This window comes from Ambystoma mexicanum, chromosome 5q (genome assembly GCF_040938575.1).
Source record: "Ambystoma mexicanum isolate Mex_15411 chromosome 5q, UKY_AmexF1_1, whole genome shotgun sequence".
NCBI classification, from domain to species: Eukaryota; Metazoa; Chordata; class Amphibia; order Caudata; family Ambystomatidae; genus Ambystoma; species Ambystoma mexicanum.
The window spans coordinates 527,778,855-527,804,223 of NC_090933.1; the positions used below are offsets into that span (position 1 = coordinate 527,778,855).

Genomic DNA, 25,369 nt, shown 5'->3' on the forward strand with positions numbered 1-25,369 from the left:
TTGCTTCTCACTTTATTTCTCTCGCTATTTCTTGCTGTTTTAGGCCGCTGACACGCCGCTTGCAGCCAAAGGACCAGCGCTGGAGTGCCCTTTGTCATTTTTACCAGCTGGCCATATTTTACAATCGAGCGTCAGAATACCAAACAGGTAAGAGTTAGGTCTGGGAATTGAGTCCACTTTCCATCGTGTGTCCCATAAAGCGGAAGTGTCCAGCCGAGTGCAAGCAGGTGCCTTTTGCCCGCGTGTGTTGGGACACTGCAGCTTTGGACGTGAGCCAACTTGCCCTTTTCAGTGGGCCAGTACCCGTGACTCCAGTGAGAGAAGAGGAAAAGAAAGAACTTTCCCCTTCTCTGTTAAGTTGCCCCAGTGGCCTAATGGATAAGGCACTGGCCTCCTAAGCCAGGGATTGTGGGTTCGAGTCCCATCTGGGGTGGTTCGTGGCATTTTGTTCACACTTCTGCCAAAGCATGCAAAAGGTTTTTGCGGTAGTAGGGGGTGGGCGCAGGCTAGTACTTTGCTGGGCGCTGTGAAGTCCAGAACGTGCTCTGCTGGTAGCAGACTTTAAATGCCGGGAGACTGCAGAGTGTAGCAACCCCTCATGTCAGCGAAGAGACACAGATGAGTGGTAAGAAAGACAGGGAAAATATGCTTTCTGGAATCAGAGCTCCTGCAGACAGGGCTCACTCTTCTGCCAGCTCCGACCTGCTCCGATGAAAACGAAATAAAAGAGCAAAGGCTGCGCACTTTGAACCAATTATTCGAAGCATCGTATTGAAATGAAATAAAAGGTTAACAGCCCTGGGTGGCATCAAAGTGGAATTTCCTGAATATGTCACCAATGCCATGCAATGCGCCTGTTGCACAGTATCACGCCTGTTGCCGGCCCTCGCGCGGATGACTCTTTGGGATAGCAGAAAGTGGACGGAAGACTTTTAGGATGATAGTAAAAAAAAACAGAAGCGAGCACATGACTTTATTTGCGACGATTGGTGAGTTTTGAATAAAATAGTGAAAATGAAGAAAAAGCGTCTTGCTGGAGAATGCGGGCATCGATCCCGCTACCTCTCGCATGCTAAGCGAGCGCTCTACCATCTGAGCTAATTCCCCTCCTCCTCGAAGGCTCTCGATACACTGCTTCAGAGCTGAAGCACAGTCTCCGGCTCACACTTGCTTGGCTGTCCAGGGACCTGTAGTGCATAAAGCCCTTTCTCTTCATCTGCCGCAGAGGAAATCACAATCTCACCCCTTTGCCCAAAACAAAATACCTTCAGTGGAGCTACAAGTAAAGCTGCAGATGGCCATCCATTGCAATGAGGATTGGCCAACCAGGTATTAATAGCAGAGTGACTCCACTCCCACGCCCTTTCACGCTGGACCTGCGCTTGTGATCAAGAGGCTGCACGCCAGTCCCATAGACCCGAGAGCCCAATTGAAAAGGTGCTTGCTTCTCACTTTATTTCTCTCGCTATTTCTTGCTGTTTTAGGCCGCTGACACGCCGCCTGCAGCCAAAGGACCAGCGCTGGAGTGCCCTTTGTCATTTTTACCAGCTGGCCATATTTTACAATCGAGCGTCAGAATACCAAACAGGTAAGAGTTAGGTCTGGGAATTGAGTCCACTTTCCATCGTGTGTCCCATAAAGCGGAAGTGTCCAGCCGAGTGCAAGCAGGTGCCTTTTGCCCGCGTGTGCTGGGACACTGCAGCTTTGGACGTGAGCCAACTTGCCCTTTTCAGTGGGCCAGTACCTGTGACTCCAGTGAGAGAAGAGGAAAAGAAAGAACTTTCCCCTTCTCTGTCGAGTGGCCCCAGTGGCCTAATGGATAAGGCACTGGCCTCCTAAGCCAGGGATTGTGGGTTCGAGTCCCATCTGGGGTGGTTCGTGGCATTTTGTTCACACTTCTGCCAAAGCATGCAAAAGGTTTTTGCGGTAGTAGGGGGTGGGCGCAGGCTAGTACTTTGCTGGGCGCTGTGAAGTCCAGAACGTGCTCTGCTGGTAGCAGACTTTAAATGCCGGGAGACTGCAGAGTGTAGCAACCCCTCATGTCAGCGAAGAGACACAGATGAGTGGTAAGAAAGACAGGGAAAATATGCTTTCTGGAATCAGAGCTCCTGCAGACAGGGCTCACTCTTCTGCCAGCTCCGACCTGCTCCGATGAAAACGAAATAAAAGAGCAAAGGCTGCGCACTTTGAACCAATTATTCTAAGCATCGTATTGAAATGAAATAAAAGGTTAACAGCCCTGGGTGGCATCAAAGTGGAATTTCCTGAATATGTCACCAATGCCATGCAATGCGCCTGTTGCACAGTATCACGCCTGTTGCCGGCCCTCGCGCGGATGACTCTTTGGGATAGCAGAAAGTGGACGGAAGACTTTTAGGATGATAGTAAAAAAAAACAGAAGCGAGCACATGCCTTTATTTGAGACGATTGGTGAGTTTTGAATAAAATAGTGAAAATGAAGAAAAAGCGTCTTGCTGGAGAATGCGGGCATCGATCCCGCTACCTCTCGCATGCTAAGCGAGCGCTCTACCATCTGAGCTAATTCCCCTCCTCCTCGAAGGCTCTCGATACACTGCTTCAGAGCTGAAGCACAGTCTCCGGCTCACACTTGCTTGGCTGTCCAGGGACCTGTAGTGCATAAAGCCCTTTCTCTTCATCTGCCGCAGGGGAAATCACAATCTCACCCCTTTGCCCAAAACAAAATAACTTCAGTGGAGCTACAAGTAAAGCTGCAGATGGCCATCCATTGCAACGAGGATTGGCCAACCAGGTATTAATAGCAGAGTGACTCCACTGCCACGCCCTTTCACGCTGGACCTGCGCTTGTGATCAAGAGGCTGCACGCCAGTCCCATAGACCCGAGAGCCCAATTGAAAAGGTGCTTGCTTCTCACTTTATTTCTCTCGCTATTTCTTGCTGTTTTAGGCCGCTGACACGCCGCCTGCAGCCAAAGGACCAGCGCTGGAGTGCCCTTTGTCATTTTTACCAGCTGGCCATATTTTACAATCGAGCGTCAGAATACCAAACAGGTAAGAGTTAGGTCTGGGAATTGAGTCCACTTTCCATCGTGTGTCCCATAAAGCGGAAGTGTCCAGCCGAGTGCAAGCAGGTGCCTTTTGCCCGCGTGTGCTGGGACACTGCAGCTTTGGACGTGAGCCAACTTGCCCTTTTCAGTGGGTCAGTACCTGTGACTCCAGTGAGAGAAGAGGAAAAGAAAGAACTTTCCCCTTTTCTGACGAGTGGCCCTAGTGGCCTAATGGATAAGGCACTGGCCTCCTAAGCCAGGGATTGTGGGTTCGAGTCCCATCTGGGGTGGTTCGTGGCATTTTGTTCACACTTCTGCCAAAGCATGCAAAAGGTTTTTGCGGTAGTAGGGGGTGGGCGCAGGCTAGTACTTTGCTGGGCGCTGTGAAGTCCAGAACGTGCTCTGCTGGTAGCAGACTTTAAATGCCGGGAGACTGCAGAGTGTAGCAACCCCTCATGTCAGCGAAGAGACACAGATGAGTGGTAAGAAAGACAGGGAAAATATGCTTTCTGGAATCAGAGCTCCTGCAGACAGGGCTCACTCTTCTGCCAGCTCCGACCTGCTCCGATGAAAACGAAATAAAAGAGCAAAGGCTGCGCACTTTGAACCAATTATTCGAAGCATCGTATTGAAATGAAATAAAAGGTTAACAGCCCTGGGTGGCATCAAAGTGGAATTTCCTGAATATGTCACCAATGCCATGCAATGCGCCTGTTGCACAGTATCACGCCTGTTGCCGGCCCTCGCGCGGATGACTCTTTGGGATAGCAGAAAGTGGACGGAAGACTTTTAGGATGATAGTAAAAAAAACAGAAGCGAGCACATGACTTTATTTGCGACGATTGGTGAGTTTTGAATAAAATAGTGAAAATGAAGAAAAAGTGTCTTGCTGGAGAATGCGGGCATCGATCCCGCTACCTCTCGCATGCTAAGCGAGCGCTCTACCATCTGAGCTAATTCCCCTCCTCCTCGAAGGCTCGCGATACACTGCTTCAGAGCTGAAGCACAGTCTCCGGCTCACACTTGCTTGGCTGTCCAGGGACCTGTAGTGCATAAAGCCCTTTCTCTTCATCTGCCGCAGAGGAAATCACAATCTCACCCCTTTGCCCAAAACAAAATACCTTCAGTGGAGCTACAAGTAAAGCTGCAGATGGCCATCCATTGCAATGAGGATTGGCCAACCAGGTATTAATAGCAGAGTGACTCCACTCCCACGCCCTTTCACGCTGGACCTGCGCTTGTGATCAAGAGGCTGCACGCCAGTCCCATAGACCCGAGAGCCCAATTGAAAAGGTGCTTGCTTCTCACTTTATTTCTCTCGCTATTTCTTGCTGTTTTAGGCCGCTGACACGCCGCCTGCAGCCAAAGGACCAGCGCTGGAGTGCCCTTTGTCATTTTTACCAGCTGGCCATATTTTACAATCGAGCGTCAGAATACCAAACAGGTAAGAGTTAGGTCTGGGAATTGAGTCCACTTTCCATCGTGTGTCCCATAAAGCGGAAGTGTCCAGCCGAGTGCAAGCAGGTGCCTTTTGCCCGCGTGTGCTGGGACACTGCAGCTTTGGACGTGAGCCAACTTGCCCTTTTCAGTGGGCCAGTACCCGTGACTCCAGTGAGAGAAGAGGAAAAGAAAGAACTTTCCCCTTTTCTGTCGAGTGGCCCCAGTGGCCTAATGGATAAGGCACTGGCCTCCTAAGCCAGGGATTGTGGGTTCGAGTCCCATCTGGGGTGGTTCGTGGCATTTTGTTCACACTTCTGCCAAAGCATGCAAAAGGTTTTTGCGGTAGTAGGGGGTGGGCGCAGGCTAGTACTTTGCTGGGCGCTGTGAAGTCCAGAACGTGCTCTGCTGGTAGCAGACTTTAAATGCCGGGAGACTGCAGAGTGTAGCAACCCCTCATGTCAGCGAAGAGACACAGATGAGTGGTAAGAAAGACAGGGAAAATATGCTTTCTGGAATCAGAGCTCCTGCAGACAGGGCTCACTCTTCTGCCAGCTCCGACCTGCTCCGATGAAAACGAAATAAAAGAGCAAAGGCTGCGCACTTTGAACCAATTATTCGAAGCATCGTATTGAAATGAAATAAAAGGTTAACAGCCCTGGGTGGCATCAAAGTGGAATTTCCTGAATATGTCACCAATGCCATGCAATGCGCCTGTTGCACAGTATCACGCCTGTTGCCGGCCCTCGCGCGGATGACTCTTTGGGATAGCAGAAAGTGGACGGAAGACTTTTAGGATGATAGTGAAAAAAACAGAAGCGAGCACATGACTTTATTTGCGACGATTGGTGAGTTTTGAATAAAATAGTGAAAATGAAGAAAAAGCGTCTTGCTGGAGAATGCGGGCATCGATCCCGCTACCTCTCGCATGCTAAGCGAGCGCTCTACCATCTGAGCTAATTCCCCTCCTCCTCGAAGGCTCTCGATACACTGCTTCAGAGCTGAAGCACAGTCTCCGGCTCACACTTGCTTGGCTGTCCAGGGACCTGTAGTGCATAAAGCCCTTTCTCTTCATCTGCCGCAGAGGAAATCACAATCTCACCCCTTTGCCCAAAACAAAATACCTTCAGTGGAGCTACAAGTAAAGCTGCAGATGGCCATCCATTGCAATGAGGATTGGCCAACCAGGTATTAATAGCAGAGTGACTCCACTCCCACGCCCTTTCACGCTGGACCTGCGCTTGTGATCAAGAGGCTGCACGCCAGTCCCATAGACCCGAGAGCCCAATTGAAAAGGTGCTTGCTTCTCACTTTATTTCTCTCGCTATTTCTTGCTGTTTTAGGCAGCTGACACGCCGCCTGCAGCCAAAGGACCAGCGCTGGAGTGCCCTTTGTCATTTTTACCAGCTGGCCATATTTTACAATCGAGCGTCAGAATACCAAACAGGTAAGAGTTAGGTCTGGGAATTGAGTCCACTTTCCATCGTGTGTCCCATAAAGCGGAAGTGTCCAGCCGAGTGCAAGCAGGTGCCTTTTGCCCGCGTGTGCTGGGACACTGCAGCTTTGGACGTGACCCAACTTGCCCTTTTCAGTGGGCCAGTACCCGTGACTCCAGTGAGAGAAGAGGAAAAGAAAGAACTTTCCCCTTCTTTGTTAAGTTGCCCCAGTGGCCTAATGGATAAGGCACTGGCCTCCTAAGCCAGGGATTGTGGGTTCGAGTCCCATCTGGGGTGGTTCGTGGCATTTTGTTCACACTTCTGCCAAAGCATGCAAAAGGTTTTTGCGGTAGTAGGGGGTGGGCGCAGGCTAGTACTTTGCTGGGCGCTGTGAAGTCCAGAACGTGCTCTGCTGGTAGCAGACTTTAAATGCCGGGAGACTGCAGAGTGTAGCAACCCCTCATGTCAGCGAAGAGACACAGATGAGTGGTAAGAAAGACAGGGAAAATATGCTTTCTGGAATCAGAGCTCCTGCAGACAGGGCTCACTCTTCTGCCAGCTCCGACCTGCTCCGATGAAAACGAAATAAAAGAGCAAAGGCTGCGCACTTTGAACCAATTATTCGAAGCATCGTATTGAAATGAAATAAAAGGTTAACAGCCCTGGGTGGCATCAAAGTGGAATTTCCTGAATATGTCACCAATGCCATGCAATGCGCCTGTTGCACAGTATCACGCCTGTTGCCGGTCCTCGCGCGGATGACTCTTTGGGATAGCAGAAAGTGGACGGAAGACTTTTAGGATGATAGTGAAAAAAACAGAAGCGAGCACATGACTTTATTTGCGACGATTGGTGAGTTTTGAATAAAATAGTGAAAATGAAGAAAAAGCGTCTTGCTGGAGAATGCGGGCATCGATCCCGCTACCTCTCGCATGCTAAGCGAGCGCTCTACCATCTGAGCTAATTCCCCTCCTCCTCGAAGGCTCTCGATACACTGCTTCAGAGCTGAAGCACAGTCTCCGGCTCACACTTGCTTGGCTGTCCAGGGACCTGTAGTGCATAAAGCCCTTTCTCTTCATCTGCCGCAGAGGAAATCACAATCTCACCCCTTTGCCCAAAACAAAATACCTTCAGTGGAGCTACAAGTAAAGCTGCAGATGGCCATCCATTGCAATGAGGATTGGCCAACCAGGTATTAATAGCAGAGTGACTCCACTCCCACGCCCTTTCACGCTGGACCTGCGCTTGTGATCAAGAGGCTGCACGCCAGTCCCATAGACCCGAGAGCCCAATTGAAAAGGTGCTTGCTTCTCACTTTATTTCTCTCGCTATTTCTTGCTGTTTTAGGCAGCTGACACGCCGCCTGCAGCCAAAGGACCAGCGCTGGAGTGCCCTTTGTCATTTTTACCAGCTGGCCATATTTTACAATCGAGCGTCAGAATACCAAACAGGTAAGAGTTAGGTCTGGGAATTGAGTCCACTTTCCATCGTGTGTCCCATAAAGCGGAAGTGTCCAGCCGAGTGCAAGCAGGTGCCTTTTGCCCGCGTGTGCTGGGACACTGCAGCTTTGGACGTGAGCCAACTTGCCCTTTTCAGTGGGCCAGTACCCGTGACTCCAGTGAGAGAAGAGGAAAAGAAAGAACTTTCCCCTTCTCTGTTAAGTTGCCCCAGTGGCCTAATGGATAAGGCACTGGCCTCCTAAGCCAGGGATTGTGGGTTCGAGTCCCATCTGGGGTGGTTCGTGGCATTTTGTTCACACTTCTGCCAAAGCATGCAAAAGGTTTTTGCGGTAGTAGGGGGTGGGCGCAGGCTAGTACTTTGCTGGGCGCTGTGAAGTCCAGAACGTGCTCTGCTGGTAGCAGACTTTAAATGCCGGGAGACTGCAGAGTGTAGCAACCCCTCATGTCAGCGAAGAGACACAGATGAGTGGTAAGAAAGACAGGGAAAATATGCTTTCTGGAATCAGAGCTCCTGCAGACAGGGCTCACTCTTCTGCCAGCTCCGACCTGCTCCGATGAAAACGAAATAAAAGAGCAAAGGCTGCGCACTTTGAACCAATTATTCGAAGCATCGTATTGAAATGAAATAAAAGGTTAACAGCCCTGGGTGGCATCAAAGTGGAATTTCCTGAATATGTCACCAATGCCATGCAATGCGCCTGTTGCACAGTATCACGCCTGTTGCCGGCCCTCGCGCGGATGACTCTTTGGGATAGCAGAAAGTGGACGGAAGACTTTTAGGATGATAGTGAAAAAAACAGAAGCGAGCACATGACTTTATTTGCGACGATTGGTGAGTTTTGAATAAAATAGTGAAAATGAAGAAAAAGCGTCTTGCTGGAGAATGCGGGCATCGATCCCGCTACCTCTCGCATGCTAAGCGAGCGCTCTACCATCTGAGCTAATTCCCCTCCTCCTCGAAGGCTCTCGATACACTGCTTCAGAGCTGAAGCACAGTCTCCGGCTCACACTTGCTTGGCTGTCCAGGGACCTGTAGTGCATAAAGCCCTTTCTCTTCATCTGCCGCAGAGGAAATCACAATCTCACCCCTTTGCCCAAAACAAAATACCTTCAGTGGAGCTACAAGTAAAGCTGCAGATGGCCATCCATTGCAATGAGGATTGGCCAACCAGGTATTAATAGCAGAGTGACTCCACTCCCACGCCCTTTCACGCTGGACCTGCGCTTGTGATCAAGAGGCTGCACGCCAGTCCCATAGACCCGAGAGCCCAATTGAAAAGGTGCTTGCTTCTCACTTTATTTCTCTCGCTATTTCTTGCTGTTTTAGGCAGCTGACACGCCGCCTGCAGCCAAAGGACCAGCGCTGGAGTGCCCTTTGTCATTTTTACCAGCTGGCCATATTTTACAATCGAGCGTCAGAATACCAAACAGGTAAGAGTTAGGTCTGGGAATTGAGTCCACTTTCCATCGTGTGTCCCATAAAGCGGAAGTGTCCAGCCGAGTGCAAGCAGGTGCCTTTTGCCCGCGTGTGCTGGGACACTGCAGCTTTGGACGTGACCCAACTTGCCCTTTTCAGTGGGCCAGTACCCGTGACTCCAGTGAGAGAAGAGGAAAAGAAAGAACTTTCCCCTTCTTTGTTAAGTTGCCCCAGTGGCCTAATGGATAAGGCACTGGCCTCCTAAGCCAGGGATTGTGGGTTCGAGTCCCATCTGGGGTGGTTCGTGGCATTTTGTTCACACTTCTGCCAAAGCATGCAAAAGGTTTTTGCGGTAGTAGGGGGTGGGCGCAGGCTAGTACTTTGCTGGGCGCTGTGAAGTCCAGAACGTGCTCTGCTGGTAGCAGACTTTAAATGCCGGGAGACTGCAGAGTGTAGCAACCCCTCATGTCAGCGAAGAGACACAGATGAGTGGTAAGAAAGACAGGGAAAATATGCTTTCTGGAATCAGAGCTCCTGCAGACAGGGCTCACTCTTCTGCCAGCTCCGACCTGCTCCGATGAAAACGAAATAAAAGAGCAAAGGCTGCGCACTTTGAACCAATTATTCGAAGCATCGTATTGAAATGAAATAAAAGGTTAACAGCCCTGGGTGGCATCAAAGTGGAATTTCCTGAATATGTCACCAATGCCATGCAATGCGCCTGTTGCACAGTATCACGCCTGTTGCCGGCCCTCGCGCGGATGACTCTTTGGGATAGCAGAAAGTGGACGGAAGACTTTTAGGATGATAGTGAAAAAAACAGAAGCGAGCACATGACTTTATTTGCGACGATTGGTGAGTTTTGAATAAAATAGTGAAAATGAAGAAAAAGCGTCTTGCTGGAGAATGCGGGCATCGATCCCGCTACCTCTCGCATGCTAAGCGAGCGCTCTACCATCTGAGCTAATTCCCCTCCTCCTCGAAGGCTCTCGATACACTGCTTCAGAGCTGAAGCACAGTCTCCGGCTCACACTTGCTTGGCTGTCCAGGGACCTGTAGTGCATAAAGCCCTTTCTCTTCATCTGCCGCAGAGGAAATCACAATCTCACCCCTTTGCCCAAAACAAAATACCTTCAGTGGAGCTACAAGTAAAGCTGCAGATGGCCATCCATTGCAATGAGGATTGGCCAACCAGGTATTAATAGCAGAGTGACTCCACTCCCACGCCCTTTCACGCTGGACCTGCGCTTGTGATCAAGAGGCTGCACGCCAGTCCCATAGACCCGAGAGCCCAATTGAAAAGGTGCTTGCTTCTCACTTTATTTCTCTCGCTATTTCTTGCTGTTTTAGGCAGCTGACACGCCGCCTGCAGCCAAAGGACCAGCGCTGGAGTGCCCTTTGTCATTTTTACCAGCTGGCCATATTTTACAATCGAGCGTCAGAATACCAAACAGGTAAGAGTTAGGTCTGGGAATTGAGTCCACTTTCCATCGTGTGTCCCATAAAGCGGAAGTGTCCAGCCGAGTGCAAGCAGGTGCCTTTTGCCCGCGTGTGCTGGGACACTGCAGCTTTGGACGTGAGCCAACTTGCCCTTTTCAGTGGGCCAGTACCCGTGACTCCAGTGAGAGAAGAGGAAAAGAAAGAACTTTCCCCTTCTCTGTTAAGTTGCCCCAGTGGCCTAATGGATAAGGCACTGGCCTCCTAAGCCAGGGATTGTGGGTTCGAGTCCCATCTGGGGTGGTTCGTGGCATTTTGTTCACACTTCTGCCAAAGCATGCAAAAGGTTTTTGCGGTAGTAGGGGGTGGGCGCAGGCTAGTACTTTGCTGGGCGCTGTGAAGTCCAGAACGTGCTCTGCTGGTAGCAGACTTTAAATGCCGGGAGACTGCAGAGTGTAGCAACCCCTCATGTCAGCGAAGAGACACAGATGAGTGGTAAGAAAGACAGGGAAAATATGCTTTCTGGAATCAGAGCTCCTGCAGACAGGGCTCACTCTTCTGCCAGCTCCGACCTGCTCCGATGAAAACGAAATAAAAGAGCAAAGGCTGCGCACTTTGAACCAATTATTCGAAGCATCGTATTGAAATGAAATAAAAGGTTAACAGCCCTGGGTGGCATCAAAGTGGAATTTCCTGAATATGTCACCAATGCCATGCAATGCGCCTGTTGCACAGTATCACGCCTGTTGCCGGCCCTCGCGCGGATGACTCTTTGGGATAGCAGAAAGTGGACGGAAGACTTTTAGGATGATAGTAAAAAAAACAGAAGCGAGCACATGACTTTATTTGCGACGATTGGTGAGTTTTGAATAAAATAGTGAAAATGAAGAAAAAGCGTCTTGCTGGAGAATGCGGGCATCGATCCCGCTACCTCTCGCATGCTAAGCGAGTGCTCTACCATCTGAGCTAATTCCCCTCCTCCTCGAATCCTCTCGATACACTGCTTCAGAGCTGAAGCACAGTCTCCGGCTCACACTTGCTTGGCTGTCCAGGGACCTGTAGTGCATAAAGCCCTTTCTCTTCATCTGCCGCAGAGGAAATCACAATCTCACCCCTTTGCCCAAAACAAAATACGTTCAGTGGAGCTACAAGTAAAGCTGCAGATGGCCATCCATTGCAATGAGGATTGGCCAACCAGGTATTAATAGCAGAGTGACTCCACTCCCACGCCCTTTCACGCTGGACCTGCGCTTGTGATCAAGAGGCTGCACGCCAGTCCCATAGACCCGAGAGCCCAATTGAAAAGGTGCTTGCTTCTCACTTTATTTCTCTCGCTATTTCTTGCTGTTTTAGGCCGCTGACACGCCGCCTGCAGCCAAAGGACCAGCGCTGGAGTGCCCTTTGTCATTTTTACCAGCTGGCCATATTTTACAATCGAGCGTCAGAATACCAAACAGGTAAGAGTTAGGTCTGGGAATTGAGTCCACTTTCCATCGTGTGTCCCATAAAGCGGAAGTGTCCAGCCGAGTGCAAGCAGGTGCCTTTTGCCCGCGTGTGCTGGGACACTGCAGCTTTGGACGTGAGCCAACTTGCCCTTTTCAGTGGGCCAGTACCCGTGACTCCAGTGAGAGAAGAGGAAAAGAAAGAACTTTCCCCTTCTCTGTCGAGTGGCCCCAGTGGCCTAATGGATAAGGCACTGGCCTCCTAAGCCAGGGATTGTGGGTTCGAGTCCCATCTGGGGTGGTTCGTGGCATTTTGTTCACACTTATGCAAAAGGTTTTTGCGGTAGTAGGGGGAGGGCGCAGGCTAGTACTTTGCTGGGCGCTGTGAAGTCCAGAACGTGCTCTGCTGGTAGCAGACTTTAAATGCCGGGAGACTGCAGAGTGTAGCAACCCCTCATGTCAGCGAAGAGACACAGATGAGTGATAAGAAAGACAGGGAAAATATGCTTTCTGGAATCAGAGCTCCTGCAGACAGGGCTCACTCTTCTGCCAGCTCCGACCTGCTCCGATGAAAACGAAATAAAAGAGCAAAGGCTGCGCACTTTGAACCAATTATTCGAAGCATCGTATTGAAATGAAATAAAAGGTTAACAGCCCTGGGTGGCATCAAAGTGGAATTTCCTGAATATGTCACCAATGCCATGCAATGCGCCTGTTGCACAGTATCACGCCTGTTGCCGGCCCTCGCGCGGATGACTCTTTGGGATAGCAGAAAGTGGACGGAAGACTTTTAGGATGATAGTAAAAAAAACAGAAGCGAGCACATGACTTTATTTGCGACGATTGGTGAGTTTTGAATAAAATAGTGAAAATGAAGAAAAAGCGTCTTGCTGGAGAATGCGGGCATCGATCCCGCTACCTCTCGCATGCTAAGCGAGCGCTCTACCATCTGAGCTAATTCCCCTCCTCCTCGAAGGCTCGCGATACACTGCTTCAGAGCTGAAGCACAGTCTCCGGCTCACACTTGCTTGGCTGTCCAGGGACCTGTAGTGCATAAAGCCCTTTCTCTTCATCTGCCGCAGAGGAAATCACAATCTCACCCCTTTGCCCAAAACAAAATACCTTCAGTGGAGCTACAAGTAAAGCTGCAGATGGCCATCCATTGCAATGAGGATTGGCCAACCAGGTATTAATAGCAGAGTGACTCCACTCCCACGCCCTTTCACGCTGGACCTGCGCTTGTGATCAAGAGGCTGCACGCCAGTCCCATAGACCCGAGAGCCCAATTGAAAAGGTGCTTGCTTCTCACTTTATTTCTCTCGCTATTTCTTGCTGTTTTAGGCCGCTGACACGCCGCCTGCAGCCAAAGGACCAGCGCTGGAGTGCCCTTTGTCATTTTTACCAGCTGGCCATATTTTACAATCGAGCGTCAGAATACCAAACAGGTAAGAGTTAGGTCTGGGAATTGAGTCCACTTTCCATCGTGTGTCCCATAAAGCGGAAGTGTCCAGCCGAGTGCAAGCAGGTGCCTTTTGCCCGCGTGTGCTGGGACACTGCAGCTTTGGACGTGAGCCAACTTGCCCTTTTCAGTGGGCCAGTACCCGTGACTCCAGTGAGAGAAGAGGAAAAGAAAGAACTTTCCCCTTTTCTGTCGAGTGGCCCCAGTGGCCTAATGGATAAGGCACTGGCCTCCTAAGCCAGGGATTGTGGGTTCGAGTCCCATCTGGGGTGGTTCGTGGCATTTTGTTCACACTTCTGCCAAAGCATGCAAAAGGTTTTTGCGGTAGTAGGGGGTGGGCGCAGGCTAGTACTTTGCTGGGCGCTGTGAAGTCCAGAACGTGCTCTGCTGGTAGCAGACTTTAAATGCCGGGAGACTGCAGAGTGTAGCAACCCCTCATGTCAGCGAAGAGACACAGATGAGTGGTAAGAAAGACAGGGAAAATATGCTTTCTGGAATCAGAGCTCCTGCAGACAGGGCTCACTCTTCTGCCAGCTCCGACCTGCTCCGATGAAAACGAAATAAAAGAGCAAAGGCTGCGCACTTTGAACCAATTATTCGAAGCATCGTATTGAAATGAAATAAAAGGTTAACAGCCCTGGGTGGCATCAAAGTGGAATTTCCTGAATATGTCACCAATGCCATGCAATGCGCCTGTTGCACAGTATCACGCCTGTTGCCGGCCCTCGCGCGGATGACTCTTTGGGATAGTAGAAAGTGGACGGAAGACTTTTAGGATGATAGTGAAAAAAACAGAAGCGAGCACATGACTTTATTTGCGACGATTGGTGAGTTTTGAATAAAATAGTGAAAATGAAGAAAAAGCGTCTTGCTGGAGAATGCGGGCATCGATCCCGCTACCTCTCGCATGCTAAGCGAGCGCTCTACCATCTGAGCTAATTCCCCTCCTCCTCGAAGGCTCTCGATACACTGCTTCAGAGCTGAAGCACAGTCTCCGGCTCACACTTGCTTGGCTGTCCAGGGACCTGTAGTGCATAAAGCCCTTTCTCTTCATCTGCCGCAGAGGAAATCACAATCTCACCCCTTTGCCCAAAACAAAATACCTTCAGTGGAGCTACAAGTAAAGCTGCAGATGGCCATCCATTGCAATGAGGATTGGCCAACCAGGTATTAATAGCAGAGTGACTCCACTCCCACGCCCTTTCACGCTGGACCTGCGCTTGTGATCAAGAGGCTGCACGCCAGTCCCATAGACCCGAGAGCCCAATTGAAAAGGTGCTTGCTTCTCACTTTATTTCTCTCGCTATTTCTTGCTGTTTTAGGCAGCTGACACGCCGCCTGCAGCCAAAGGACCAGCGCTGGAGTGCCCTTTGTCATTTTTACCAGCTGGCCATATTTTACAATCGAGCGTCAGAATACCAAACAGGTAAGAGTTAGGTCTGGGAATTGAGTCCACTTTCCATCGTGTGTCCCATAAAGCGGAAGTGTCCAGCCGAGTGCAAGCAGGTGCCTTTTGCCCGCGTGTGCTGGGACACTGCAGCTTTGGACGTGAGCCAACTTGCCCTTTTCAGTGGGCCAGTACCCGTGACTCCAGTGAGAGAAGAGGAAAAGAAAGAACTTTCCCCTTCTCTGTTAAGTTGCCCCAGTGGCCTAATGGATAAGGCACTGGCCTCCTAAGCCAGGGATTGTGGGTTCGAGTCCCATCTGGGGTGGTTCGTGGCATTTTGTTCACACTTCTGCCAAAGCATGCAAAAGGTTTTTGCGGTAGTAGGGGGTGGGCGCAGGCTAGTACTTTGCTGGGCGCTGTGAAGTCCAGAACGTGCTCTGCTGGTAGCAGACTTTAAATGCCGGGAGACTGCAGAGTGTAGCAACCCCTCATGTCAGCGAAGAGACACAGATGAGTGGTAAGAAAGACAGGGAAAATATGCTTTCTGGAATCAGAGCTCCTGCAGACAGGGCTCACTCTTCTGCCAGCTCCGACCTGCTCCGATGAAAACGAAATAAAAGAGCAAAGGCTGCGCACTTTGAACCAATTATTCTAAGCATCGTATTGAAATGAAATAAAAGGTTAACAGCCCTGGGTGGCATCAAAGTGGAATTTCCTGAATATGTCACCAATGCCATGCAATGCGCCTGTTGCACAGTATCACGCCTGTTGCCGGCCCTCGCGCGGATGACTCTTTGGGATAGCAGAAAGTGGACGGAAGACTTTTAGGATGATAGTAAAAAAAAACAGAAGCGAGCACATGCCTTTATTTGAGACGATTGGTGAGTTTTGAATAAAATAGTGAAAATGAAGAAAAAGCGTCTTGCTGGAGAATGCGGGCATCGATCCCGCTACCTCTCGCATGCTAAGCGAGCGCTCTACCTTCTGAGCTAATTCCCCTCCTCCTCGAAGGCTCTCGATACACTGCTTCAGAGCTGAAGCACAGTCTCCGGCTCACACTTGCTTGGCTGTCCAGGGACCTGTAGTGCATAAAGCCCTTTCTCTTCATCTGCCGCAGGGGAAATCACAATCTCACCCCTTTGCCCAAAACAAAATAACTTCAGTGGAGCTACAAGTAAAGCTGCAGATGGCCATCCATTGCAACGAGGATTGGCCAACCAGGTATTAATAGCAGAGTGACTCCACTGCCACGCCCTTTCACGCTGGACCTGCGCTTGTGATCAAGAGGCTGCACGCCAGTCCCATAGACCCGAGAGCCCAATTGAAAAGGTGCTTGCTTCTCACTTTATTTCTCTCGCTATTTCTTGCTGTTTTAGGCCGCTGACACGCCGCCTGCAGCCAAAGGACCAGCGCTGGAGTGCCCTTTGTCATTTTTACCAGCTGGCCATATTTTACAATCGAGCGTCAGAATACCAAACAGGTAAGAGTTAGGTCTGGGAATTGAGTCCACTTTCCATCGTGTGTCCCATAAAGCGGAAGTGTCCAGCCGAGTGCAAGCAGGTGCCTTTTGCCCGCGTGTGCTGGGACACTGCAGCTTTGGACGTGAGCCAACTTGCCCTTTTCAGTGGGTCAGTACCCGTGACTCCAGTGAGAGAAGAGGAAAAGAAAGAACTTTCCCCTTCTCTGTTAAGTTGCCCCAGTGGCCTAATGGATAAGGCACTGGCCTCCTAAGCCAGGGATTGTGGGTTCGAGTCCCATCTGGGGTGGTTCGTGGCATTTTGTTCACACTTCTGCCAAAGCATGCAAAAGGTTTTTGCGGTAGTAGGGGGTGGGCGCAGGCTAGTACTTTGCTGGGCGCTGTGAAGTCCAGAACGTGCTCTGCTGGTAGCAGACTTTAAATGCCGGGAGACTGCAGAGTGTAGCAACCCCTCATGTCAGCGAAGAGACACAGATGAGTGGTAAGAAAGACAGGGAAAATATGCTTTCTGGAATCAGAGCTCCTGCAGACAGGGCTCACTCTTCTGCCAGCTCCGACCTGCTCCGATGAAAACGAAATAAAAGAGCAAAGGCTGCGCACTTTGAACCAATTATTCGAAGCATCGTATTGAAATGAAATAAAAGGTTAACAGCCCTGGGTGGCATCAAAGTGGAATTTCCTGAATATGTGACCAATGCCATGCAATGCGCCTGTTGCACAGTATCACGCCTGTTGCCGGCCCTCGCGCGGATGACTCTTTGGGATAGCAGAAAGTGGACGGAAGACTTTTAGGATGATAGTAAAAAAAAACAGAAGCGAGCACATGCCTTTATTTGAGACGATTGGTGAGTTTTGAATAAAATAGTGAAAATGAAGAAAAAGCGTCTTGCTGGAGAATGCGGGCATCGATCCCGCTACCTCTCGCATGCTAAGCGAGCGCTCTACCTTCTGAGCTAATTCCCCTCCTCCTCGAAGGCTCTCGATACACTGCTTCAGAGCTGAAGCACAGTCTCCGGCTCACACTTGCTTGGCTGTCCAGGGACCTGTAGTGCATAAAGCCCTTTCTCTTCATCTGCCGCAGGGGAAATCACAATCTCACCCCTTTGCCCAAAACAAAATAACTTCAGTGGAGCTACAAGTAAAGCTGCAGATGGCCATCCATTGCAACGAGGATTGGCCAACCAGGTATTAATAGCAGAGTGACTCCACTGCCACGCCCTTTCACGCTGGACCTGCGCTTGTGATCAAGAGGCTGCACGCCAGTCCCATAGACCCGAGAGCCCAATTGAAAAGGTGCTTGCTTCTCACTTTATTTCTCTCGCTATTTCTTGCTGTTTTAGGCCGCTGACACGCCGCCTGCAGCCAAAGGACCAGCGCTGGAGTGCCCTTTGTCATTTTTACCAGCTGGCCATATTTTACAATCGAGCGTCAGAATACCAAACAGGTAAGAGTTAGGTCTGGGAATTGAGTCCACTTTCCATCGTGTGTCCCATAAAGCGGAAGTGTCCAGCCGAGTGCAAGCAGGTGCCTTTTGCCCGCGTGTGCTGGGACACTGCAGCTTTGGACGTGAGCCAACTTGCCCTTTTCAGTGGGTCAGTACCCGTGACTCCAGTGAGAGAAGAGGAAAAGAAAGAACTTTCCCCTTCTCTGTTAAGTTGCCCCAGTGGCCTAATGGATAAGGCACTGGCCTCCTAAGCCAGGGATTGTGGGTTCGAGTCCCATCTGGGGTGGTTCGTGGCATTTTGTTCACACTTCTGCCAAAGCATGCAAAAGGTTTTTGCGGTAGTAGGGGGTGGGCGCAGGCTAGTACTTTGCTGGGCGCTGTGAAGTCCAGAACGTGCTCTGCTGGTAGCAGACTTTAAATGCCGGGAGACTGCAGAGTGTAGCAACCCCTCATGTCAGCGAAGAGACACAGATGAGTGGTAAGAAAGACAGGGAAAATATGCTTTCTGGAATCAGAGCTCCTGCAGACAGGGCTCACTCTTCTGCCAGCTCCGACCTGCTCCGATGAAAACGAAATAAAAGAGCAAAGGCTGCGCACTTTGAACCAATTATTCGAAGCATCGTATTGAAATGAAATAAAAGGTTAACAGCCCTGGGTGGCATCAAAGTGGAATTTCCTGAATATGTGACCAATGCCATGCAATGCGCCTGTTGCACAGTATCACGCCTGTTGCCGGCCCTCGCGCGGATGACTCTTTGGGATAGCAGAAAGTGGACGGAAGACTTTTAGGATGATAGTAAAAAAAACAGAAGCGAGCACATGACTTTATTTGCGACGATTGGTGAGTTTTGAATAAAATAGTGAAAATGAAGAAAAAGCGTCTTGCTGGAGAATGCGGGCATCGATCCCGCTACCTCTCGCATGCTAAGCGAGCGCTCTACCTTCTGAGCTAATTCCCCTCCTCCTCGAAGGCTCTCGATACACTGCTTCAGAGCTGAAGCACAGTCTCCGGCTCACACTTGCTTGGCTGTCCAGGGACCTGTAGTGCATAAAGCCCTTTCTCTTCATCTGCCGCAGGGGAAATCACAATCTCACCCCTTTGCCCAAAACAAAATAACTTCAGTGGAGCTACAAGTAAAGCTGCAGATGGCCATCCATTGCAACGAGGATTGGCCAACCAGGTATTAATAGCAGAGTGACTCCACTGCCACGCCCTTTCACGCTGGACCTGCGCTTGTGATCAAGAGGCTGCACGCCAGTCCCATAGACCCGAGAGCCCAATTGAAAAGGTGCTTGCTTCTCACTTTATTTCTCTCGCTATTTCTTGCTGTTTTAGGCCGCTGACACGCCGCCTGCAGCCAAAGGACCAGCGCTGGAGTGCCCTTTGTCATTTTTACCAGCTGGCCATATTTTACAATCGAGCGTCAGAATACCAAACAGGTAAGAGTTAGGTCTGGGAATTGAGTCCACTTTCCATCGTGTGTCCCATAAAGCGGAAGTGTCCAGCCGAGTGCAAGCAGGTGCCTTTTGCCCGCGTGTGCTGGGACACTGCAGCTTTGGACGTGAGCCAACTTGCCCTTTTCAGTGGGTCAGTACCCGTGACTCCAGTGAGAGAAGAGGAAAAGAAAGAACTTTCCCCTTCTCTGTTAAGTTGCCCCAGTGGCCTAATGGATAAGGCACTGGCCTCCTAAGCCAGGGATTGTGGGTTCGAGTCCCATCTGGGGTGGTTCGTGGCATTTTGTTCACACTTCTGCCAAAGCATGCAAAAGGTTTTTGCGGTAGTAGGGGGTGGGCGCAGGCTAGTACTTTGCTGGGCGCTGTGAAGTCCAGAACGTGCTCTGCTGGTAGCAGACTTTAAATGCCGGGAGACTGCAGAGTGTAGCAACCCCTCATGTCAGCGAAGAGACACAGATGAGTGGTAAGAAAGACAGGGAAAATATGCTTTCTGGAATCAGAGCTCCTGCAGACAGGGCTCACTCTTCTGCCAGCTCCGACCTGCTCCGATGAAAACGAAATAAAAGAGCAAAGGCTGCGCACTTTGAACCAATTATTCGAAGCATCGTATTGAAATGAAATAAAAGGTTAACAGCCCTGGGTGGCATCAAAGTGGAATTTCCTGAATATGTGACCAATGCCATGCAATGCGCCTGTTGCACAGTATCACGCCTGTTGCCGGCCCTCGCGCGGATGACTCTTTGGGATAGCAGAAAGTGGACGGAAGACTTTTAGGATGATAGTAAAAAAAACAGAAGCGAGCACATGACTTTATTTGCGACGATTGGTGAGTTTTGAATAAAATAGTGAAAATGAAGAAAAAGCGTCTTGCTGGAGAATGCGGGCATCGATCCCGCTACCTCTCGCATGCTAAGCGAGCGCTCTACCGTCTGAGCTACTTCCCCTCCTCCTCGAAGCTTCTCGATACACTGCTTCAGAGCTGAAGCACAGTCTCCGGCTCACACTTGCTTGGCTGTCCAGGGACCTGTAGTGCATAAAGCCCTTTCTCTTCATCTGCCGCAGAGGAAATCACAATCTCACCCCTTTGCCCAAAACAAAATACCTTCAGTGGAGCTACAAGTAAAGCTGCAGATGGCCATCCATTGCAATGAGGATTGGCCAACCAGGTATTAATAGCAGAGTGACTCCACTCCCACGCCCTTTCACGCTGGACCTGCGCTTGTGATCAAGAGGCTGCACGCCAGTCCCATAGACCCGAGAGCCCAATTGAAAAGGTGCTTGCTTCTCACTTTATTTCTCTCGCTATTTCTTGCTGTTTTAGGCCGCTGACACGCCGCCTGCAGCCAAAGGACCAGCGCTGCAGTGCCCTTTGTCATTTTTACCAGCTGGCCATATTTTACAATCGAGCGTCAGAATACCAAACAGGTAAGAGTTAGGTCTGGGAATTGAGTCCACTTTCCATCGTGTGTCCCATAAAGCGGAAGTGTCCAGCCGAGTGCAAGCAGGTGCCTTTTGCCCGCGTGTGCTGGGACACTGCAGCTTTGGACGTGAGCCAACTTGCCCTTTTCAGTGGGCCAGTACCCCTGACTCCAGTGAGAGAAGAGGAAAAGAAAGAACTTTCCCCTTCTCTGTCGCGTGGCCCCAGTGGCCTAATGGATAGGGCACTGGCCTCCTAAGCCAGGGATTGTGGGTTCGAGTCCCATCTGGGGTGGTTCGTGGCATTTTGTTCACACTTCTGCTAAAGCATGCAAAAGGTTTTTGCGGTAGTAGGGGGAGGGCGCAGGCTAGTACTATGCTGGGCGCTGTGAAGTCCAGAACGTGCTCTGCTGGTAGCAGACTTTAAATGCCGGGAGACTGCAGAGTGTAGCAACCCCTCATGTCAGCGAAGAGACGCAGATGAGTGGTAAGAAAGACAGGGAAAATATGCTTTCTGGAATCAGAGCTCCTGCAGACAGGGCTCACTCTTCTGCCAGCTCCGACCTGCTCCGATGAAAACGAAATAAAAGAGCAAAGGCTGCGCACTTTGAACCAATTATTCGAAGCATCGTATTGAACTGAAATAAAAGGTTAACAGCCCTGGGTGGCATCAAAGTGGAATTTCCTGAATATGTCACCAATGCCATGCAATGCGCCTGTTGCACAGTATCACGCCTGTTGCCGGCCCTCGCGCGGATGACTCTTTGGGATAGCAGAAAGTGGACGGAAGACTTTTAGGATGATAGTAAAAAAAACAGAAGCGAGCACATGACTTTATTTGCGACGATTGGCGAGTTTTGAATAAAATAGTGAAAATGAAGAAAAAGCGTCTTGCTGGAGAATGCTGGCATCGATCCCGCTACCTCTCGCATGCTAAGCGAGCGCTCTACCATCTGAGGTAATTCCCCTCCTCATCGAAGGCTCTCGATACACTGCTTCAGAGCTGAAGCACAGTCTCCGGCTCACACTTGCTTGGCTGTCCAGGGACCTGTAGTGCATAAAGCCCTTTCTCTTCATCTGCCGCAGGGGAAATCACAATCTCACCCCTTTGCCCAAAACAAAATACCTTCAGTGGAGCTACAAGTAAAGCTGCAGATGGCCATCCATTGCAACGAGGATTGGCCAACCAGGTATTAATAGCAGAGTGACTCCACTGCCACGCCCTTTCACGCTGGACCTGCGCTTGTGATCAAGAGGCTGCACGCCAGTCCCATAGACCCGAGAGCCCAATTGAAAAGGTGCTTGCTTCTCACTTTATTTCTCTCGCTATTTCTTGCTGTTTTAGGCCGCTGACACGCCGCCTGCAGCCAAAGGACCAGCGCTGGAGTGCCCTTTGTCATTTTTACCAGCTGGCCATATTTTACAATCGAGCGTCAGAATACCAAACAGGTAAGAGTTAGGTCTGGGAATTGAGTCCACTTTCCATCGTGTGTCCCATAAAGCGGAAGTGTCCAGCCGAGTGCAAGCAGGTGCCTTTTGCCCGCGTGTGCTGGGACACTGCAGCTTTGGACGTGAGCCAACTTGCCCTTTTCAGTGGGCCAGTACCCGTGACTCCAGTGAGAGAAGAGGAAAAGAAAGAACTTTCCCCTTCTCTGTTGAGTGGCCCCAGTGGCCTAATGGATAAGGCACTGGCCTCCTAAACCAGGGATTGTGGGTTCGAGTCCCATCTGGGGTGGTTCGTGGCATTTTGTTCACACTTATGCAAAAGGTTTTTGCGGTAGTAGGGGGTGGGCGCAGGCTAGTACTTTGCTGGGCGCTGTGAAGTCCAGGACGTGCTCTGCTGGTAGCAGACTTTAAATGCCGGGAGACTGCAGAGTGTAGCAACCCCTCATGTCAGCGAAGAGACACAGATGAGTGGTAAGAAAGACAGGGAAAATATGCTTTCTGGAATCAGAGCTCCTGCAGACAGGGCTCACTCTTCTGCCAGCTCCGACCTGCTCCGATGAAAACGAAATAAAAGAGCAAAGGCTGCGCACTTTGAACCAATTATTCGAAGCATCGTATTGAACTGAAATAAAAGGTCAACAGCCCTGGGTGGCATCAAAGTGGAATTTCCTGAATATGTCACCAATGCCATGCAATGCGCCTGTTGCACAGTATCACGCCTGTTGCCGGCCCTCGCGCGGATGACTCTTTGGGATAGCAGAAAGTGGACGGAAGACTTTTAGGATGATAGTAAAAAAAACAGAAGCGAGCACATGACTTTATTTGCGACGATTGGTGAGTTTTGAATAAAATAGTGAAAATGAAGAAAAAGTGTCTTGCTGGAGAATGCGGGCATCGATCCCGCTACCTCTCGCATGCTAAGCGAGCGCTCTACCATCTGAGCTAATTCCCCTCCTCCTCGAAGGCTCTCGATACACTGCTTCAGAGCTGAAGCACAGTCTCCGGCTCACACTTGCTTGGCTGTCCAGGGACCTGTAGTGCATAAAGCCCTTTCTCTTCATCTGCCGCAGGGGAAATCACAATCTCACCCCTTTGCCCAAAACAAAATACCTTCAGTGGAGCTACAAGTAAAGCTGCAGATGGCCATCCATTGCAATGAGGATTGGCCAACCAGGTATTAATAGCAGAGTGACTCCACTCCCACGCCCTTTCACGCTGGACCTGCGCTTGTGATCAAGAGGCTGCACGCCAGTCCCATAGACCCGAGAGCCCAATTGAAAAGGTGCTTGCTTCTCACTTTATTTCTCTCGCTATTTCTTGCTGTTTTAGGCCGCTGACACGCCGCCTGCAGCCAAAGGACCAGCGCTGGAGTGCCCTTTGTCATTTTTACCAGCTGGCCATATTTTACAATCGAGCATCAGAATACCAAACAGGTAAGAGTTAGGTCTGGGAATTGAGTCCACTTTCCATCGTGTGTCCCATAAAGCGGAAGTGTCCAGCCGAGTGCAAGCAGGTGCCTTTTGCCCGCGTGTGCTGGGACACTGCAGCTTTGGACGTGAGCCAACTTGCCCTTTTCAGTGGGCCAGTACCCGTGACTCCAGTGAGAGAAGAGGAAAAGAAAGAACTTTCCCCTTCTTTGTTGAGTGGCCCCAGTGGCCTAATGGATAAGGCACTGGCCTCCTAAGCCGGGGATTGTGGGTTCGAGCCCCATCTGGGGTGGTTCGTGGCATTTTGTTCACACTTATGCAAAAGGTTTTTGCGGTAGTAGGGGGAGGGCGCAGGCTAGTACTTTGCTGGGCGCTGTGAAGTCCAGAACGTGCTCTGCTGGTAGCAGACTTTAAATGCCGGGAGACTGCAGAGTGTAGCAACCCCTCATGTCAGCGAAGAGACACAGATGAGTGGTAAGAAAGACAGGGAAAATATGCTTTCTGGAATCAGAGCTCCTGCAGACAGGGCTCACTCTTCTGCCAGCTCCGACCTGCTCCGATGAAAACGAAATAAAAGAGCAAAGGCTGCGCACTTTGAACCAATTATTCTAAGCATCGTATTGAAATGAAATAAAAGGTTAACAGCCCTGGGTGGCATCAAAGTGGAATTTCCTGAATATGTCACCAATGCCATGCAATGCGCCTGTTGCACAGTATCACGCCTGTTGCCGGCCCTCGCGCGGATGACTCTTTGGGATAGCAGAAAGTGGATGGAAGACTTTTAGGATGATAGTAAAAAAAACAGAAGCGAGCACATGACTTTATTTGCGACGATTGGCGAGTTTTGAATAAAATAGTGAAAATGAAGAAAAAGCGTCTTGCTGGAGAATGCGGGCATCGATCCCGCTACCTCTCGCATGCTAAGCGAGCGCTCTACCATCTGAGCTAATTCCCCTCCTCCTCGAAGGCTCTCGATACACTGCTTCAGAGCTGAAGCACAGTCTCCGGCTCACACTTGCTTGGCTGTCCAGGGACCTGTAGTGCATAAAGCCCTTTCTCTTCATCTGCCGCAGGGGAAATCACAATCTCACCCCTTTGCCCAAAACAAAATACCTTCAGTGGAGCTACAAGTAAAGCTGCAGATGGCCATCCATTGCAACGAGGATTGGCCAACCAGGTATTAATAGCAGAGTGACTCCACTGCCACGCCCTTTCACGCTGGACCTGCGCTTGTGATCAAGAGGCTGCACGCCAGTCCCATAGACCCGAGAGCCCAATTGAAAAGGTGCTTGCTTCTCACTTTATTTCTCTCGCTATTTCTTGCTGTTTTAGGCCGCTGACACGCCGCCTGCAGCCAAAGGACCAGCGCTGGAGTGCCCTTTGTCATTTTTACCAGCTGGCCATATTTTACAATCGAGCGTCAGAATACCAAACAGGTAAGAGTTAGGTCTGGGAATTGAGTCCACTTTCCATCGTGTGTCCCATAAAGCGGAAGTGTCCAGCCGAGTGCAAGCAGGTGCCTTTTGCCCGCGTGTGCTGGGACACTGCAGCTTTGGACGTGAGCCAACTTGCCCTTTTCAGTGGGCCAGTACCCGTGACTCCAGTGAGAGAAGAGGAAAAGAAAGAACTTTCCCCTTCTCTGTTGAGTGGCCCCAGTGGCCTAATGGATAAGGCACTGGCCTCCTAAGCCAGGGATTGTGGGTTCGAGTCCCATCTGGGGTGGTTCGTGGCATTTTGTTCACACTTATGCAAAAGGTTTTTGCGGTAGTAGGTGGTGGGCGCAGGCTAGTACTTTGCTGGGCGCTGTGAAGTCCAGAACGTGCTCTGCTGGTAGCAGACTTTAAATGCCGGGAGACTGCAGAGTGTAGCAACCCCTCATGTCAGCGAAGAGACACAGATGAGTGGTAAGAAAGACAGGGAAAATATGCTTTCTGGAATCAGAGCTCCTGCAGACAGGGCTCACTCTTCTGCCAGCTCCGACCTGCTCCGATGAAAACGAAATAAAAGAGCAAAGGCTGCGCACTTTGAACCAATTATTCGAAGCATCGTATTGAAATGAAATAAAAGGTTAACAGCCCTGGGTGGCATCAAAGTGGAATTTCCTGAATATGTCACCAATGCCATGCAATGCGCCTGTTGCACAGTATCACGCCTGTTGCCGGCCCTCGCGCGGATGACTCTTTGGGATAGCAGAAAGTGGACGG

The 25,369-nt window shown here is 50.4% G+C and overlaps 33 non-coding genes across 33 annotated transcripts; 18 read left to right on the plus strand and 15 right to left on the minus strand.

Annotated features, from left to right (window-relative positions):
- Positions 1–360: 360 nt before the first annotated feature.
- On the plus strand, positions 361–433 carry TRNAR-CCU (transfer RNA arginine (anticodon CCU)). Its single transcript has one exon. It is a non-coding gene; the product is annotated as a tRNA-Arg (tRNA).
- Positions 434–1,034: 601 nt separating this feature from the next.
- TRNAA-AGC (transfer RNA alanine (anticodon AGC)) lies at positions 1,035–1,107 on the minus strand. Its single transcript has one exon. It is a non-coding gene; the product is annotated as a tRNA-Ala (tRNA).
- Positions 1,108–1,801: 694 nt separating this feature from the next.
- TRNAR-CCU (transfer RNA arginine (anticodon CCU)) lies at positions 1,802–1,874 on the plus strand. Its single transcript has one exon. It is a non-coding gene; the product is annotated as a tRNA-Arg (tRNA).
- A 601-nt stretch (positions 1,875–2,475) lies between these two features.
- TRNAA-AGC (transfer RNA alanine (anticodon AGC)) lies at positions 2,476–2,548 on the minus strand. The gene has a single exon. It is a non-coding gene; the product is annotated as a tRNA-Ala (tRNA).
- A 694-nt stretch (positions 2,549–3,242) lies between these two features.
- On the plus strand, positions 3,243–3,315 carry TRNAR-CCU (transfer RNA arginine (anticodon CCU)). Its single transcript has one exon. It is a non-coding gene; the product is annotated as a tRNA-Arg (tRNA).
- Positions 3,316–3,915: 600 nt separating this feature from the next.
- Positions 3,916–3,988, minus strand: TRNAA-AGC (transfer RNA alanine (anticodon AGC)). Its single transcript has one exon. It is a non-coding gene; the product is annotated as a tRNA-Ala (tRNA).
- A 694-nt stretch (positions 3,989–4,682) lies between these two features.
- On the plus strand, positions 4,683–4,755 carry TRNAR-CCU (transfer RNA arginine (anticodon CCU)). The gene has a single exon. It is a non-coding gene; the product is annotated as a tRNA-Arg (tRNA).
- A 600-nt stretch (positions 4,756–5,355) lies between these two features.
- TRNAA-AGC (transfer RNA alanine (anticodon AGC)) lies at positions 5,356–5,428 on the minus strand. The gene has a single exon. It is a non-coding gene; the product is annotated as a tRNA-Ala (tRNA).
- A 694-nt stretch (positions 5,429–6,122) lies between these two features.
- TRNAR-CCU (transfer RNA arginine (anticodon CCU)) lies at positions 6,123–6,195 on the plus strand. The gene has a single exon. It is a non-coding gene; the product is annotated as a tRNA-Arg (tRNA).
- Positions 6,196–6,795: 600 nt separating this feature from the next.
- On the minus strand, positions 6,796–6,868 carry TRNAA-AGC (transfer RNA alanine (anticodon AGC)). The gene has a single exon. It is a non-coding gene; the product is annotated as a tRNA-Ala (tRNA).
- Positions 6,869–7,562: 694 nt separating this feature from the next.
- TRNAR-CCU (transfer RNA arginine (anticodon CCU)) lies at positions 7,563–7,635 on the plus strand. Its single transcript has one exon. It is a non-coding gene; the product is annotated as a tRNA-Arg (tRNA).
- Positions 7,636–8,235: 600 nt separating this feature from the next.
- On the minus strand, positions 8,236–8,308 carry TRNAA-AGC (transfer RNA alanine (anticodon AGC)). Its single transcript has one exon. It is a non-coding gene; the product is annotated as a tRNA-Ala (tRNA).
- A 694-nt stretch (positions 8,309–9,002) lies between these two features.
- TRNAR-CCU (transfer RNA arginine (anticodon CCU)) lies at positions 9,003–9,075 on the plus strand. Its single transcript has one exon. It is a non-coding gene; the product is annotated as a tRNA-Arg (tRNA).
- A 600-nt stretch (positions 9,076–9,675) lies between these two features.
- Positions 9,676–9,748, minus strand: TRNAA-AGC (transfer RNA alanine (anticodon AGC)). Its single transcript has one exon. It is a non-coding gene; the product is annotated as a tRNA-Ala (tRNA).
- Positions 9,749–10,442: 694 nt separating this feature from the next.
- On the plus strand, positions 10,443–10,515 carry TRNAR-CCU (transfer RNA arginine (anticodon CCU)). The gene has a single exon. It is a non-coding gene; the product is annotated as a tRNA-Arg (tRNA).
- A 600-nt stretch (positions 10,516–11,115) lies between these two features.
- Positions 11,116–11,188, minus strand: TRNAA-AGC (transfer RNA alanine (anticodon AGC)). Its single transcript has one exon. It is a non-coding gene; the product is annotated as a tRNA-Ala (tRNA).
- A 694-nt stretch (positions 11,189–11,882) lies between these two features.
- TRNAR-CCU (transfer RNA arginine (anticodon CCU)) lies at positions 11,883–11,955 on the plus strand. The gene has a single exon. It is a non-coding gene; the product is annotated as a tRNA-Arg (tRNA).
- A 590-nt stretch (positions 11,956–12,545) lies between these two features.
- Positions 12,546–12,618, minus strand: TRNAA-AGC (transfer RNA alanine (anticodon AGC)). Its single transcript has one exon. It is a non-coding gene; the product is annotated as a tRNA-Ala (tRNA).
- Positions 12,619–13,312: 694 nt separating this feature from the next.
- On the plus strand, positions 13,313–13,385 carry TRNAR-CCU (transfer RNA arginine (anticodon CCU)). Its single transcript has one exon. It is a non-coding gene; the product is annotated as a tRNA-Arg (tRNA).
- Positions 13,386–13,985: 600 nt separating this feature from the next.
- On the minus strand, positions 13,986–14,058 carry TRNAA-AGC (transfer RNA alanine (anticodon AGC)). Its single transcript has one exon. It is a non-coding gene; the product is annotated as a tRNA-Ala (tRNA).
- A 694-nt stretch (positions 14,059–14,752) lies between these two features.
- TRNAR-CCU (transfer RNA arginine (anticodon CCU)) lies at positions 14,753–14,825 on the plus strand. The gene has a single exon. It is a non-coding gene; the product is annotated as a tRNA-Arg (tRNA).
- A 601-nt stretch (positions 14,826–15,426) lies between these two features.
- Positions 15,427–15,499, minus strand: TRNAA-AGC (transfer RNA alanine (anticodon AGC)). Its single transcript has one exon. It is a non-coding gene; the product is annotated as a tRNA-Ala (tRNA).
- A 694-nt stretch (positions 15,500–16,193) lies between these two features.
- Positions 16,194–16,266, plus strand: TRNAR-CCU (transfer RNA arginine (anticodon CCU)). The gene has a single exon. It is a non-coding gene; the product is annotated as a tRNA-Arg (tRNA).
- Positions 16,267–16,867: 601 nt separating this feature from the next.
- On the minus strand, positions 16,868–16,940 carry TRNAA-AGC (transfer RNA alanine (anticodon AGC)). The gene has a single exon. It is a non-coding gene; the product is annotated as a tRNA-Ala (tRNA).
- Positions 16,941–17,634: 694 nt separating this feature from the next.
- Positions 17,635–17,707, plus strand: TRNAR-CCU (transfer RNA arginine (anticodon CCU)). Its single transcript has one exon. It is a non-coding gene; the product is annotated as a tRNA-Arg (tRNA).
- Positions 17,708–18,307: 600 nt separating this feature from the next.
- On the minus strand, positions 18,308–18,380 carry TRNAA-AGC (transfer RNA alanine (anticodon AGC)). Its single transcript has one exon. It is a non-coding gene; the product is annotated as a tRNA-Ala (tRNA).
- A 694-nt stretch (positions 18,381–19,074) lies between these two features.
- Positions 19,075–19,147, plus strand: TRNAR-CCU (transfer RNA arginine (anticodon CCU)). The gene has a single exon. It is a non-coding gene; the product is annotated as a tRNA-Arg (tRNA).
- Positions 19,148–20,514: 1,367 nt separating this feature from the next.
- TRNAR-CCU (transfer RNA arginine (anticodon CCU)) lies at positions 20,515–20,587 on the plus strand. Its single transcript has one exon. It is a non-coding gene; the product is annotated as a tRNA-Arg (tRNA).
- A 1,367-nt stretch (positions 20,588–21,954) lies between these two features.
- Positions 21,955–22,027, plus strand: TRNAR-CCU (transfer RNA arginine (anticodon CCU)). The gene has a single exon. It is a non-coding gene; the product is annotated as a tRNA-Arg (tRNA).
- A 590-nt stretch (positions 22,028–22,617) lies between these two features.
- TRNAA-AGC (transfer RNA alanine (anticodon AGC)) lies at positions 22,618–22,690 on the minus strand. The gene has a single exon. It is a non-coding gene; the product is annotated as a tRNA-Ala (tRNA).
- A 694-nt stretch (positions 22,691–23,384) lies between these two features.
- On the plus strand, positions 23,385–23,457 carry TRNAR-CCU (transfer RNA arginine (anticodon CCU)). The gene has a single exon. It is a non-coding gene; the product is annotated as a tRNA-Arg (tRNA).
- Positions 23,458–24,047: 590 nt separating this feature from the next.
- On the minus strand, positions 24,048–24,120 carry TRNAA-AGC (transfer RNA alanine (anticodon AGC)). Its single transcript has one exon. It is a non-coding gene; the product is annotated as a tRNA-Ala (tRNA).
- Positions 24,121–24,814: 694 nt separating this feature from the next.
- Positions 24,815–24,887, plus strand: TRNAR-CCU (transfer RNA arginine (anticodon CCU)). Its single transcript has one exon. It is a non-coding gene; the product is annotated as a tRNA-Arg (tRNA).
- Positions 24,888–25,369: the final 482 nt, after the last annotated feature.